The 15,443-nt window shown below is 46.8% G+C and overlaps 1 long non-coding RNA gene across 2 annotated transcripts; it reads left to right on the plus strand.

Annotated features, from left to right (window-relative positions):
- The first annotated feature begins 1,151 nt into the window (after positions 1 to 1,151).
- On the plus strand, positions 1,152 to 4,442 carry LOC144320130 (uncharacterized). Of its 2 annotated transcripts, XR_013385709.1 has the most exons (5): positions 1,152 to 1,408; positions 1,490 to 1,585; positions 1,873 to 2,015; positions 2,238 to 3,935; positions 4,265 to 4,442. It is a non-coding gene; the product is annotated as an uncharacterized LOC144320130 (long non-coding RNA). The 2 variants fall into 2 exon arrangements; XR_013385708.1 differs by having other exon boundaries at positions 1,873 to 3,935.
- Positions 4,443 to 15,443: the final 11,001 nt, after the last annotated feature.

Here is a 15,443-nt window from a genome sequence, read left to right on the forward strand (position 1 = left end):
AGCATTCTAAGCAGATGGCTCGGTGCCAGCAAAGGGGCAGAAGGCCAGGTTCTGGGAATGGCAGGTAGTCCTGTCAAGTCAGAAATGGGAGCATAACAATTACATGGCCCCAGTCAAGCCTCTTATCCCAAATAAGGAAACAGGTGCTAAGACAAGGAGTATCCTTGCCTTTTGTGGGAGGAGGGTGGCCTCTTAGTGATTAAGTGTGATAAACTGTGTATACAGATGTTTCTAGGGCTGTAGCTATAAACATCCTAGCTGATTTATGAACTATATGGTATAATATAGTATAATAAAAAAAAATTTTTTTTGGTCTTTCTTCTGGGTTCCTGGCACAAAGCTCCTAAAACCTTTGTAATTCCCTGATAGGAATGTCTTTTGCTATTCATAATGAGCCCTTTGAACACGCTGGAGTTTATGCTAATGAGGTGACTCAGGGCAGAGTCTCCAGCTAGCTTTAGGATGGGGGCGGATTGCCAGGAAGACCAAACACATGATTATAGGGTGGGAATTTTTCCCCACCTCCCAAACTCTTAAGGATAGAAGAGGGGCTGGAGATTGAGTAATAAAAACTCTGGAACAATGAAATTCTGAGAACTTCCAGGTTGGTGAACACATCAATGTGTTCAGTGAGTGATATGCCCTGAAAGGGCCTGAAAGCTCCATCCTCCTCTCTCCCCTCATCCTTTACTCTATGTACCTCTACATTTGGCTGTTCCTGAGATGTATCCTTTATAATAAAAAGTGGTAGTCATAAGTAAAGCACTGTCTTTAGTTCTGTGAGTCATTTCAGTGAATTATCAAACTTGGGGGGAGTCATGGAAACCTCTGAATTTATAATTGGTCAGGCAGAAATAAGGGTCAATTGGGGACTCCACTTGCAGCTGGTTGTGGAGGCTGAAAAAATTAAGGCCATTCCACTTTAAGTTCAGCGTTAGCACAAGTACAGCCATCCCAGGTCCCTGTGAATAAGAGCTGAACTTTACCTTACTTCAGTTACAGGAAGAAAACAGCTTACAGCTTAATGTCCTAGGAAGCCCCATATTAGAATAAAAACAGAGCCTAAGCCAAGGGCAGGAAGCCCCTATTAGAATAAGAACAGAGTTCAATGCCCTTGAAGGCCCCATATCAAAATAAACAGAACTTGAGGAATTGCTCCACCCCTTCTGGAGGTCCCCTAGACCAGCCCTTAAAACTAAGCTGAAACCCACCTTGGGGTCCAAGTCCCTCCTCCGCTGTGTCAGGTACACTTGGACCCAAGCTGGAGCTTGTAAATAAACCCTCGTGTGTTTGCATCGGTGTCGGCTCCTTGGTGGTTTCTCGGATTCGCAATCTTGGGCACAACATTTGGGGGCTCGTCCGGGATCCGAGAGACCCCCAGGACCCTATCCGGAGGGTTTCACGCGTGGTGAGTGCACTCAACTTTTTCCACCTTTTGCGCACATATTCTCTGAGAGCTCTAACCTGTAGGAATTCCAATCTGTATTAGGTCGGCATTGGCTTAGGCGGACGCGCTGGCGGGCTGTCGACCCGGGGTCTTGAGGAGACGTCCCTTGCCCCTGCCTGGAGGACGGGGTCCTCACCTGTAAGGAGGGCCGGCTGCCAGCCCTTCGGGTTGCTTTCTGTTTTGTCTCTGCCGCCTTATTGGAACGTTTGTTACCGTGTTCTTGTTACCCGTTTTGCGTGCTGGTCTGTGTTACTATGTCCTTGTTAACTGTTTGTGCATTTGTCTGTGTTACTGTGTCTTGGTTAACTGTCATAACTGTTTACATAAGGAGATGGAGATTTCAAATTTATTGCATATCAGAATGGCCAACCTTTGGTGTGGGATGGCCCCGAGAAGGAACTTTCCACCTACCTATTATCTTACAGGTTAAGGCCGTGATCTTCAGGGACAAACCAGACGGCCACCCTGACCAGGTGCCCAACATCCTGGTCTGGCAGGACATGACCGGAAATTCCCCTCCTTGGCTAAAACTCTTTTTTACCCCCGAAAGCGCACAACTCGGCTGAAGGTAAGGAGAGACCCCGGGTCCACCGCCGGACTCTAGGGCAGGTCTCCAGGCTGCCGCGCGCAGCCGACCAATCTGGCCGAGGTATATGATGTGAGACAGGGTAAGGACGAGAGTCCAGCAGCCTTCTTAGAGAGAGTCATAGAGGCTTTTAGGCAGTACACCCCTATGAACCCAGAAGCCCCGGAAACAAAGACCGCAATTATCATGGCTTTTGTTAACCAGGCTGCTCCGGACATTAAAAAGAAATTGCAAAGAATAGAGACACTGGGAGAGAAGAGCTTGCAGGACGTAGTGATAGTAGCAGAACGAGTCTATAATAATATAATAAAGAAAGTCCAGAAGAACAACAAACCAAACTAAGTGACCGGCAGACCCGAAACCTGGCCATGGTCCTGCTGGCCACAACCATGGACAACCCACGGGAAAGACGGTGGCACCTCAAGAAGCTGGCTTCAGGGACAGGTAAGGAGGATGGCCCTGGTCCCCCTCAGGAGCGCCCTAAGCTGAACAAAAACCAATGTGCTTATTGCAAAGAGGGCCACTGGGTAAAAAGCTGCCCTAACAAAAGATCTAAGGCCCCTGCCAAGATCTTGAAAATGGAGGACCTGGACGACTAGGGGAGTCGGGGTTCGGCACCCCTCCCCAAGCCCAGGGTAACTCTTAAAGTGGAGGGGCAGCCTGTTGAATTCCTAGTGGACACTGGGGCACAACATTCGGTTTTATTACAACCCCAAGGGAAATTGGCAAACAAGACTTCATGGGTGCAAGGGGCCACGGGCACCAAACAGTACTCATGGACTACCCGAAGAACTGGGAATCTCAGCATGGGCCAGGTATCCCACTCCTTCATGGTCAACGCTGAGTGTCCCTACCCATTGTTAGGTCAGGATTTGCTCACCAAGATGGGGGCACAAATTTGTTTCCACCCCGAAGGGGCAAAAATCCTAAACAAGGAGGGGCACCCGATTCAGGTGCTTTTCCTGAGTTCAGAAGACAAATATTGTCTCCTCTAAATGCCCTCAGTCCCAATGACTGACATGGACTGTTGGCTGCGGGAATTTCCCGAAGCGTGGGCAGAACCTGAGGGAATTGGGCTGGCCCGGCACCCACCGGCCATAACTAAAGCCGGGGGCCGACCATGTCAGGGTGCGCCAATACCCCATGCCTCTCATCTCCCTAACCCAGACTGGGACTCCCCTCTGCATGACTGTCAAGAAATTTTGGCACAGGTGCATGGAATCAGAGCTGATCTCCAGGACCAGCCACTGTAGAATGCGGACACCACCTGGTACACAGAAGGCAGCCGTTTCATCTGAGAAGGAATCGGATGCGGGGGCTGTAACCATGGAAACGGAGACCCGATCGGGGGGGCACCGACCCTGCCGGACACCCCCAACTATACTGATGCTGATTTACACTGGATCAAATGCTTGCCCATGACCCAGTGCTTGCGTGGCTGGTGGAGGGCCGCAGACTCCAGCATCATCCTGCCAGAGGAAGTAGGATGGCGAGTCCTATCCAGAATGCATTGAAGTACTCACATGGGAACAAGGAAGATGAAAGACCTCATACGACATGCAAAGATCACTATTAAAGACTCTGGAGCAAAGATGGAGCAGATTGTGGCGAGCTGCCACCCATGCCAGTTAACTAATGCCACCGCCCATGGATCTAACCCTGCTCCGAGGTGACCGCCCAGGAGCCTACTGGGAAGTGGACTTCACTGAGGTAAAACCTGGAAAATACGGATACAGGTATTTACTAGTGTTTGTAGATACTTTTTCAGGATGGACAGAGGCATTTCCCACCAAACATGAAACAGCACAGACCGTGACCAAGAAACTGCTAGAAGACCTCTTGCCGAGGTATGGTTTTCCTGTTAAAATTGGATCAGACAACGGCCCAGGATTCGTCTCTAAGGTAACACGGGGAGTGGCACTAGTACTTGGGGCAGATTGGAAATTACATTGTGCACATAGGCCCCAGAGCTCAGGACAGGTAGAGGGGATGAACAGAACATTAGACCTTAACTAAACTAGCCCTGGAGACTGGCGGGGACTGGGTGACTCTTCCCCTTCGCCCTATATAGGGTGAGGAACTCCCCATATAAGAGGGGACTGACTCCGTACAAGATCATGTTCAATCGTCCTCTACCTATTATCCCCAATTTAAAACCTGAGGTACTTGCTGAATTTGATGATCACCAACTTCTTTTCTCCCTCCAAATGTTACAACGAACCCATGAGCAGGTGTGGCCTAAGATGAGGGCCCTTTATGAGACTGGGCCACCCCCGGACCCCCATCGATATCGACCAGGTGACTGGGTGTACGTGTGGAGATACCAACACCAGACACTTCAACCTCGCTGGAAGGGACCTTACATCATGATCCTGACCACTCCCACCGCTCTCAAGGTCGATGGGATTACTCCCCATGGGGAGTAATGGGTCCCCGTGGGTCCACTACACCCACGTCTGGCCAGCTGACCCACACGCCGTTCTCAAGGACTTTGTTCCAGAATGGAAAAACCAACCAGACAAGGACAATCCCCTAAAGCTAAGACTGGGCCGTTCTCACTTACTTCCCACCTCCAAGACTCCCTAGTCTGAGGTTGTCCTTCAACATAAAAGGGGATTAGACTTAGTCTTCTTACAACAAAGGGTGTGTGTGGGCGGTTATGTGCTGCCTTAAACGTAGGATGTTGCTTCTTCACTGGAATGTAAATGGGAGCGAGAACAGCAACAAGGTTGGTTAGAATCTTGGTTTAATCATTCCCCCTGGCTCACTCTGAGAGCACCCTGGACCCATGATTGGGTCCTTCCTTAGGTTCCTCTGAGAGGGGGAAATGTGGAGGCCGAGAAAATTAAGGCCATTCCACTTTAAGTTCAGGGTTAGCACAAGTACAGCCATCCCAGGCCCCTGTGAATAAGAGCTGAACTTTACCTTACTTCAGTTACAGAAAGAAAACAGTTTACAGCTTAATGTCCTAGAAAGCCCCATATTAGAATAAAAACAGAGCCCAAGCCAAGGGCAGGAAGCCCCATATTAGAATAAGAACAGAGCTCAATGCCCTTGAAGGCCCCATATCAAAATAAACAGAACTTGAGGAATTGCTCCACTCCTTCTGGAGGTCCCCTAGACCAGCCCTTTTTTTTTTTTTTTTAATATTTTATTTATTTATTTATTCATGAGAGACACACACACAGAGAGGCAGAGACACAGGCAGAGGGAGAAGCAGGCTCCATGCAAGGAGCCCGATGTGGGACTCGATCTCCAGGATCCTGGGTCTCCAGGATCACACCCTGGGCTGCAGGCGGCGCTAAACCGCTGCGTCACCGGGGCTGCCCCTAGACCAGCCCTTAAAACTAAGCTGAAACCCACCTTGGGGTCCAAGTCCCTGCTCCGCTGTGTCGGGTACACTTGGACCCAAGCTGGAGCTTGTGAATAAACCCTCGTGTGTTTGCATCGGTGTCAGCTCCTCGGTGGTTTCTCGGATTCACAATCTTGGGCACAACACTGGTATTTTTTTTTTTAAGATGTTATTTATTTATTCATAGAGACAGAAAAAGAGAGAGGCAGAGGGAGAAGCAGGCTCCATGCAGAGAGCCCGACATGGGACTCGATCCAGGGTCTCCAGGATCACGCCCTGGGCTGCAGGCGGCGCCAAACCGCTGTGCCACTGGGGCTGCCCACAACACTGGTATTTAAAGTAGGGACAGTATATGGGACCAAGTCCTTTAGCTTATGAGATCTGATGTTAACTCCAGGTAGATAGTGTTAGAACTGAATTGAATTGAATTGTTGGACATGTAGGTGGTGATAGAGAATTGGAGAATTAATGTGGAAAAACAACACATATTGGTGTTGGAAAAAAAACACATGGGAGTCAGGAAAAGAAACATGCATATAGAAATTGCGATTCATAAGGAAACATCATCAGCTTGGTTTAAAGAAGACAATTTACAAAGCAGCTCATGAACTTCACTTTGCTTATGACTAATGCAAAGACTTTTTGGCTTTAGACCCAACCTATGAGACAAACAGTCCACAAAACCTGGGCATCCCAGGAAAAACTCTATCTTCTCTTCATTTTATGGCAAGCTGGGAGGCTCAGATAGAGGCACTGCAGTACACAATGTCCCCCAATTCCTATCCTCTTTGTCCACCGGGCTGGTATCAGAGGAGGGCTCCTAGGGCTTCATGGCCTGGAAGCTCACTGAAGGCAGTTCCTTGTGGAAAGATGTGGAAGGAGGATGAAGGACCCCAGGCTCCAGACTTCTTTTCCACAGATGCCCTCCTTGCCTTTGAGCAAGTTGTTTCCATCTTGGCCTTCGTGTTTTCTCATCTGTAAAATGAAGAGTACTGGACTTGATGATTTGCTAAATTCCCCCCAGCACTAAGATTGGGATCCATGGCTCTAACCTATGGAGGATACCCAGAGATTGCTGGAGGACACCGGGAAGGAAAGGACATGGGATTTATCACATTGAATTGCAATGAGTGTTGAATAAAAGAATTCTTCAGAGAAGAACACAGCCCCAAATTATTCCCACCCCTGTCCTGAGCCATATGCCTTCCATGAAATAAAGAGAAACAGATAGGGTTCTGCCCCCAGGTCAGCAGAAGCTGTCCACTGAGTGATTAGAAGGGGGTGCCATCAAGCATCTTATCCTTTGGATCTTGGCTTCCCAGTGTGACCTTTCTCAGGAGGGGCACCAAGATCACCATTCATTACATTTTCAAAGGCCTGCTAGTCTGATGAACCATTAAGACATTGAAAACCCATTTGATATGCACATGACACAAAGGAGGGAGGGAGAGCTTCTATGCTGATGGTAGAGTTAGGATCCAAAAATATGTCTGCTGAGTGAAAGATGGGTTGAAGCTAACAAGATTATGTTTAATAGGGAGAAATGAGAATCCCAAGCTCAGATCTAAAAAAAACCAGCTAGATCAGGGGTTGGCAAACCATGGCCTGCATGCCAAATCCAGCCTGCAGCCGTTTTTGTAAAATTAGATTTATTGGAACACAGCCACGTTCATTTGTTTATATACTATCTGTGGCTGCTTTCACGCTACAGCAGCAGAGTTGAGTAGTTGTACAGGGATCGTATGGTCTACAATGTCTAAAATATTTGCTATCAGAGGTTACTGGAATTAGATAAGGAAGTCCAGTTGGAGAGATTTGAATTTATGACAGCTCAAGGGAAAAGGTTAAAAAAAAAAGAGTGTGTGATCATTTAGTCTGCATTAATAGCATTAAATGTGAAGACAAGGAATGTATTAGATAATTAGTCTCCTTTAGATGTATGTGACCAAAAGTAATACAGAATTAGCTCAGCACAGGAGAAACGTCCTGGAGGGACACTGTGGTTGTGGTATTGAGCAGAAAACAAGCCCTAGAGAAGGTGATGAGTATCAGGAGCAGTTTAATCTGGAACTTTCCCCATCTCTCCCCCTCCTGCCTGTGATTGCTTCTCTCAGTACAGACCAGCTTTCTGCACATGGCAAAGAAGCATGGCAACAGCAAGTTTCCTATCACAAGTTTGATAGTTTTCACCAATCTTTGTTTTTTCTCTTCTCCCTCAGTGCATAGAAAAATGATATCTCCCAGTCTCCCCTGCGGTTAGTTAAGTGAGACTTTAGACTGAAACCTCACTGGGTAATGTGGGTGGAAGATGTCCTCCCCCTACACTTCTATTCCCTTCACTTCCACCCATCTTTGCAGCTGGAAGTGAAAGACTTTTAAGAGGATAGAATTTCAAGATAGAAGGATTTTGGATCCCTGAATCATCACTTGGAGAAGAGTGTCCCAGGAGAAGTATCCAACCCCCATCAAACTTTGCATGGAAAGGAAATATATTTTCATTGGATTAAGGCACTAAATATCTCAGGATTGATTCTTTTCCATAGCATAGCCTACTCTGTCCAATCAATATAGCTGCCAATAGCTGCTGAGTTTTATATCTCACAGTTTTAGCCACCAGAGAAGCACTCATCCCCAAATCCCAAGAAATTAATTGATTGGAGCAGCTTAGATATAGTGCCAACCTCTTGGCCAATCAACTGGCCTTAGGGGCAGAATCATAGCTGAACATGACATCTCCTATTAGGACCACATGCATGGAGTTTTGTGGTGTGCAGTTTCCAGAAGAAAGGCTGGAGAGTTGGAGGGGGTGGAGAGAAGACATGGCAAAGAGAGACAATAGACATAGTCTCAGCCTACCAAGCACTGGAGTGTTGTGCTCTGAGAATAGTATTTTGAAAGGGATCTTGAATTGGGATTCCTGGAAAACCCATTAGGACAGATCGGGAAGAGAGGGAATAGTGTGGTGAGGAAAAAGCCTCAAAGAACTCTGACCTAAGAGGTAGAATGAAAGGAAATGGGGATGTTTAATCTAGAAAATAGAAGAGTTGGCAAGGACACAAGGACTCTCTTTAAGTTGATGGAGGACTGTCCCATGAGAGAGACCCTGCAATCTTCCAAAGGGCCACACTAGCTCCAGAAGATGGGCATGACAGAAAAGTCACACTGTAGCCCAACTTCAGGAAGAACTTCTGTTTGGGCCAACTAGGAGACTCCCCTAGCCCTAGCTTGAGGCCCATGTTAGGCTGAGCTGGCCATTACAAGGGCATGCCAGTCAGTGGGGTTAGAGCTGCTGAAGATGACACTCCTGCATTCCTGACCTAGCTGCCCATTCCCCTCCAATACTGAGATTCTCAGAATTACATTAAATTGGTCATGCAGTGTGACTAAGGAGCCCAGCAAACTTTGATGTGTGTGTAGGGGGGAGATGCAACTTATGGGCATGGTCCACACTGTCCAGAAGCCCACCTCTTTCCTCGCAGCACCCGGGAGCTCTGTAAGAGGGCTGCTATGGACACCCAGGAGACCCTGGGGAAGATGCTATTTCACTGCCCTGGTTGCTGATCCCTGAAGCCAAGGCTAAGAGGCAGGGTATGGCAACGTAGGGGGCAGTGAGGAGAGATCTCCGGACAACCATCCCAGCACGTTGTGGGTGTCTCTGATGAGCAGAGACAACACACTCTCAGAAACAATTTAGAGGCTACACTGTGTAGAATCAGAGGTCTTCTCCCCTCATTTTACAGATGAGGCCCAAGTGACATGTGACTTAAGTTACTGGTAGGGCCAGGATCAAAATTCTACTCTTTAGGTCTTACCAGAAGCAGGGCAGTATCAGGTGGTGGTTAGGAGCACAGACCAGAGGTAGGCCACCTGACTCTGACCTACCAGCTCTGTGACTTTGGGCAAGTTAACTTACCTCTTCGTAGCCCCGTTTCTCAATTATAAGATAATACTAGAAGGGTGCCTGGGTGGTTCAGTTGGTTAAACATCTGACTCCTGATCACAGCTCAGGTGCTGATCTCAGGGTCATGAGTTCAAGCCCCACACTGAGCCCCATTCTGGGTGTGGAGCCTACTTAAAAAAAAAAAAAAAAAAAAAAAAAGGTGTAACTAGAGATAGCACTTACCTCAGAGGATTTTCTTGAGGATTGGATTGGTTATGATTTCCAAGGCTCGGAGAACACATAGACAGGAAGAGGCAGATCCAGGATTTGAACCCAGATCTACCTGGTCCTGAAAACCAAGTGTCTCCTGACCCCTACCCTCACCAGGCTGCCTCCCTTGGCCCACAAAAGGAAGTCTTTTCAGTTCTGGTCTCAGGGAGGGCTCCCTTGGTCAAGCTTGTATGTGCTAGAAGCTTGAGAAGTTTCTGTTCTCATACATGGGGAAACCAAGGCACAGACTGTCACAGCAACATGTCACCTTAGGAAGGTGAACTGAATAGTGAAGCCTGCATCAGATGTTTTTTGAATCAGATTATTGAGGTGAAAAGCAACCACACCATGCAGAATAATAGGCCTGAGCTATCAACTTGGCCCCAGGACTGTATCAAAGAGCCTGGATTGGGTCCACCTGTCCTTTTGCCCCGATTCAGGTACACCATGAGCCTGCCTGCAAAGGGAGCCCCTGAGGGATGGAGCAGGAAAGCAGGGGTAGGGCAGCCTAGGACAAGCACTCTGGCAGCCAACTGGTAAGACAGCAAGTCTCCTTGGGGCTCCAAGCCCTGCCTGGAATGTTTCATATCAGCTTTGCAGGTCCCTTCGATGCTGACTTGCTGAATCCTTAACCAACTTCCCTAGGCTGTTGTCTTCCCATCAGAGTTATATAAATAGATTTCATCTGCACTTATTTTTTCCCCAAAAAGTTGCTGATGGATTTAGCTGTTCCTAATCCCGTGCCAGGTTGGCATCTCTGTTGTGGCAGGTTAGAGGCTCGGAGTTAGGGTGAGCAGCCAGGGAGTAGAGAAGGGGTTGCCGAGTCAGCAATGTGCATGGGGTACGGCCACCTGCCGGGCTTTGGCTGAGGTTCCCAAGTTGCCAAGAGAGTAGCACCGGAGATGACTCAGGTGTAGAGCTCAGCCGAGAGCACTGAGGAAATAAGAGAGGCAGTGAGGACGTCATCATAGATCCTGGCTCTGTCACTTACCAGCTGGCTGATTTTTGGCAAATTAATGTCTTTGAGCCTCAGTTTTCTTATCTGCAAAATGGGGAAGGATACCTCCTTCTCAGGAGGATCTCTGAAAAGATACCAAATCATCAGGTATACCAGCAGCAGAGCGAGGGCTGGCTTCAGAGCAGCATGGGATGGGAGTTAAGAGCCTGGCTTCCAGGTCAAAGTGCTTGGGTTCAGAGCTTGGCTCTATCACTTCCTGGCTGCTTGGCTCCAGAGGTAGGGTGGAGGGTAAGGAGGAGTACTCTTTGTTCCACCTATAAAATAGAGTCATAGGGGATCCTTGGGTGGCTCAGCGGTTTAGTGCCACCTTCACGCCCAGGGTGAAGGTGGAAACCCAGGATCGAGTCCTATGTCAGGCACCCTGCATGGAGCCTGCTTCTCCTTCTGCCTGTGTCTCTGCCTGTGTGTGTGTGTGTGTGTGTGTGTGTCTCATGAATAAATAAATAAAAACTTTAAAAAAATAAAAAATAAAATAGAGTCAGTTACTTGCTCCATGCAATCATTATGAGGATTTAAATGGCATAATAACTTACAAAAACACTTAGAACAGTGCTCGGCACATAATACATGAGAATCTGTTAAATATCAGTTGATATTCTCTTTCATCCTTATAATCTCATGCAACTTTACCTGTTGAAATTTCTTTTCAGCATCTGGTAAACAAATCCTCCTTGATACTGTCTGCCCTCCTTTCTATTAAGGATTGTTTTATAAATCCTTCTTTCCTTCATGTAACACTAACTGCATAGCATCCCCCAACCTTTCCCTGTTCCAGCCTTCTGGTTCCATTCTCCTCCAAAAATCAGCATAGACCACTATCCCCTCTTTCCTGTTTGCAGCACAGGACTCAGCGGGGGGCTTCCTGAGAAGGCAGAGATTCAAAGACATATCCAATGTGCTCTGTGATCTGAGGGCTCTCCATGCATTCATTCGTCAAACGGTAATGGAGACACCATCATGTCCTTGACATTGTGTCAGGTATGCATGCATAAGATGAATAGCCAAGAGATGAGGAAGCCAAAAAGTAAGAAAACAGATCATTGAAGTAAACTTTGATAAGTTAAATAATTATGGGAAGCCCTCAATCCCACTGGAATACAAAGGAGGGCCCTAACGTAGACTGGGGGGTTGGAAACAGTCTCCTGGAGCAGATGATACCTCCTAAAGGGCACCCTGCCCTGGCCCACGGCACCTATCGAGCACATCTGGATGCTACTGAATATCTGCTGCTTCTCTGTCCCCTCCAAGGTGGCTGACTCAGTCTTATTCCCTTACTCCTTACTCCCCAGCTGACCCTCAGTTTCTCCTCCTTGCACATTCCCTTCTGCCACTGGGCCTTTCACATGGCATCTCCTCTTTCTCCAGTATTCTGTGGCTCCCAGTTAATGACTTTCTTTGTTTGGATCTTGGCTCAAATGAACTTCCTCCAAGTAGCTTCTGCTGACCTCCCTGATTAGGTCAAATCTCCCCAGCAGAGACACTCATAGAAGTTTATGCCCCTGTCTGATAGCCCTGACTACATTATACGACTATTTAATTCTTAGCTCCTACAGATCAAACACAAGGTTATATGAATAGCTGAATGACTACATAATCAATGAGTAAGGCAGGACAGTGTATATGTTAATCCTGAAAGACTATGTAAATTACCTCTTCTTTTTTAAAGTTATTTCTAATAATCACATATTTATAATAACTATCATTTATTATAATAAACATTGCAAAAAGTCCATTTGTTCACTCACAAATATTAATGAAGCACCTGCTTTGGGGCAGACACAGTTCCTAGCCCTGGAATGAGAAAGCCGTGAGAGAGTTAGCCATGTGCCTTGCCCTCTGGATCTTGTTTTGGGTGGAGAGCAAATACAGAGACAAAGGCATGAGGAAAGAAATCAGGCTTTGGAAAGTGACGAGTTGTCACAATCCCACAGCTGTAGATCTTCACAGCTCATCCTGTCCTCTCAGATATCACAATGAGAAAGATGGCATTGACTCAAGAAATGCAGGAAAGCTCCTTGGGAAAGTCCAGCCAGTGGGCCAGGCTTGAGTCACTTTGAACTGGCTCCCTAGTTCAGGCCAGCCAGGGGGATGGTCTCTGCTGTTGGTACCGAATGCTCAGGAGCAGCAGCCTGGCTGGTCTAGGAGATGATAGAGCACCTGAGGTCCCAGCTGGAGGTAGATCAGGGCACAGCTGTTGTCTGGTACCAGGTGTCCTCCACTGGCCCAAGGGCTGCTGTTGGCTGCTGACACAATGGCCTCGCATTCCCCTGCTTCAGCAGCCAGGAGCGGGAAATGAGGGCTGAGCTGGCCAGTCCCTTGTGGCAGTGAGTCCTGCAGCCCTTGAAACCTGAGGAGATTGGCCTGTGGTCGGTGCTTGCCTCTGCTCCTCCACTGGGGATAAACTTTAGGCTTTGAATCTCTGCTGCCCTGAATGTAGAACTTCTTGTAGTAGATACAGGGGTGATAGGTTGGGGACTGCACTAGGGAGGATGGATATGGAGGTGCAGCTGGAGTGGAGGGAGCCACCCCCTCAAGGCTCTGAGTTGATGGAATGATGTGGGGTTCTCTGCCCTTTAAGGACTCATGGTAATATGTGCCATTTCCCTTGTACACTCAGCAAATATTTATTGAGCTCCTACCGTGTGCCAGACCCGCGCTGTCCTGGGTGCTTGAATGAGATGTGGTCCCAGCCTCCCTCCTTCAGACTATCTACGCAACATTTTGTTCTTTCTAAAGCACTTGTCAGGATCTCAAGCAATCCTTGTTATAGTCTTGTGAGTCCCATGAGACTATTACTGTTGTTCCCATTTGATAAGATGGGCAAGAGAGGCAGAGAGAGGTTAAGTAATTTGTTTAAGGGGAAGTAAGATAAACCTAGCAACCAGGTCCTGTTTATCCTTTTGCCGAGCCCCACCAAGGGGAGTCAGGGAAGTGGTACTTTATATTGATTTTTAATGTTGACCCTCACCATTAGAGTCTGAAAGTAAAATGTGACAAATTAGGGAAGGCTTCATGGAACCCTGACCTTGTTTTTCCTACTCACTCTATCATTTTTAGCATCTTCTTCCTGAATAGAACTAACACCCTTGACAGGCAAAAGAATAAATCAGAGATCTATTTAAAGTTCTTGCTATTCACCACTACCGTCACATTCTGGTCCCACCTCGACCAGTTCTGCTTAGAAGACCTTACTGGCTGAACTCAAACCCAACTTGGTTTGAAGTTGTAATGCCTGCTTGGTTACATGTACACTTCCTAAGATTCAGAGAATATCGTGCTTCTATGCTTATGCTTCTTCGCTTCCTCCAGCACCAGAGAGCACCCTGTTCCCCACACAGGCACTCAATAAACCCTAATTGATTAGTTGATTGGGAACAACAAATATATAGCTGAAGTGTCTGGAAATACAATCTCCCAAAGGCTGCCAGTCAGCCAGGGGCTCGGGGGATAGGTGTTTTCAGATCCACGTGCTTGTTCATCCCCAAGGCAAAGTTTAAAGTGAGTGTGCATTATTTTAGAACAGCGTAAAACTGGAAACATGCAAATTCTCAATGATAGGGGAATAGCTAAACTATCTGGGTTATATTAATATTCTGGAAGACTCTATAGTTTTTAAAAGTGACAATATGATGCCACACAGAGAAATATGTACCAGGTACCAAAGTGAAAAAAAGCAGAATATGAAAAGAGTGTTGAAATATATATACATACATGTAGAAAGATGAGAAGAAAATTTAGTAGGCCCTTTGTGTGTTTATGTGTATGGATTAAGTTCATTAAGCAAAGAGAATGGTTGTAGGGTCGAGTCTGTCACACTGTGTGGTGTAATGGAGAGAGTCCCTGGGACTCACATGACCCAAGGATCCTCATGCTGTCAATTCTGGACCGTGTGATCTTGAACAGTCCACTATTGTGATCTTTAGTTTGTTATCTGTCATTTTATACTTGCCCTGTCTGTTTCACAAGGTAAGGATTGTATGGCCATTTAGAGTTTTCTATTTACCCCCACTTGATATGATATTCTAGATTTCCTTTTTTTTTTTATTCTAGATTTCCATGTGGAAGTAATGTGTTTGACTATGAGGTACTGACTCACACCTGGCTCAGAAGCTACAAAATATACAGCATATAAATATATTATTTTTATGAAATCCAAAAAGCTTTGCAAAATCCCATGGGTTTTTAAATTTTTTATTTTTATTATTATTGTTTAATATCTTATTTATTTATTAATGAGAGACACACAGAGAAAAAGAACATCAGAGGGAGAAGCAGGCTCCATGCAGGGAGCCCAACACGGGACTCGATCCTAGGTCTTCAGGATCAGGCCCTGGGCCCAAGGTGGTGCTAAACTGCTGGGCCACCCAGGCTGCCCAAAATTTTATTATTTTTTTAAATTGAAGTTCGATTTGCCAACATATAGTATAACATCCAGTGCTCATTCCATCAAGTCCCCTCCTTGGTGCCTGTCACCCAGTTACCCCAAACCCCCGCCCACCTCCCCTCCTGCAACCCTTTGTTTGTTTCCCAGAGTTAGTTGGTTTGTCTCCCTCTCTAATTCTTTCCACTCAGTTTCCCTCCTTTCCCGTATAATCCCTTTCACTATTTCGTATATTCCCCATATGAGTGAAGCCATATGATGATTGTCCTTCTCTGACTGACTTACTTCACTCAGCATAATACCCTCCAGTTCCATCCACGTCAAAGCAAATGGTGGGTCTTCGTCCTTTCTGATGACTGAGTAATATTCCATTGTATGTATAGACCACATCTTCTTCATCCGTTCATCTTTCGATGGACACTGAGGCTCCTTCCACAGTTTGGCTATTGTGGGTATTGCTGCTATAAACATCGGGGTGCAGGTGTCCCGGGGTTTCACTACATCTGTAT

This window comes from Canis aureus, chromosome 9, assembly GCF_053574225.1.
Source record: "Canis aureus isolate CA01 chromosome 9, VMU_Caureus_v.1.0, whole genome shotgun sequence".
NCBI classification, from domain to species: Eukaryota; Metazoa; Chordata; class Mammalia; order Carnivora; family Canidae; genus Canis; species Canis aureus.